A 776-nucleotide genomic window follows, 5' to 3' on the forward strand; every position below is an offset into this window, starting at 1 on the left:
GCTTGGCACTCTCGCTAAGAGTTTGCTTCTCGCCTGTCTTCCCCAGGCGCTTCTGGCCAAGCTCGCCCGGAGCAGCCCCTCCAAAGCCTTTGCAGCCCCAAAGCAGGCTGCGGACTTCTCAGTATTTATACTTTCTTCCCCCTCGTTTGACATAAGAGGTTTATTTTTGATCTCGTACTATTCCACTTTCCCCTCCCCTGGGACCCGGAGAAGGAGGAGGAGAAATGAAAAAAGGGGAAAAAAAAAGTTTTGGATGGAAGTGGAGGCCAATCAGGAGCCAGAAGGACCCGCCTCTCCTGTTTAAGTGTCAACTCCAGCATTCCCCCCCTCCCCAGCCTTTTACTCGCTCCGTATTAACTCCTTCAGTCCAGCCGCTGGCGAGATCAAGGAGCCCGCTCTCACAGCAAGAAGCCCCTGGATTCCAGGGGAGTTAGTCCTGATTTACACGGAGATCAGACGTAGACCCTCCCCTGCCCCCCCAGCTTACACCAGTTTCATCCCCACTGATTCCAGAGAAGTTGCTCCAGATTGCCATGTCAGAGTCAGACCCTTGGGGCCTGAATCGGCGCCCACCGATTGCCAGGAGAGCCGCCGAGAGGAGAATCAGCCCCTTACTTTTCAGGCAGCATTGTCGTCAGGGCTGAAGGGAAAATTGCTGCAAAGTTTTCCTCTGTAGTCCACCATACCCCCCCTTCCTCCATATCAGCCAGCGGCAATACACCCTGGGGCCAGAAGCAAATGCTAACTGTCACACAGGCACTGCGGTCTCTGAACAG

Source organism: Chelonoidis abingdonii, chromosome 18, assembly GCF_003597395.2.
Source record: "Chelonoidis abingdonii isolate Lonesome George chromosome 18, CheloAbing_2.0, whole genome shotgun sequence".
In the NCBI taxonomy this organism is placed as follows: Eukaryota; Metazoa; Chordata; order Testudines; family Testudinidae; genus Chelonoidis; species Chelonoidis abingdonii.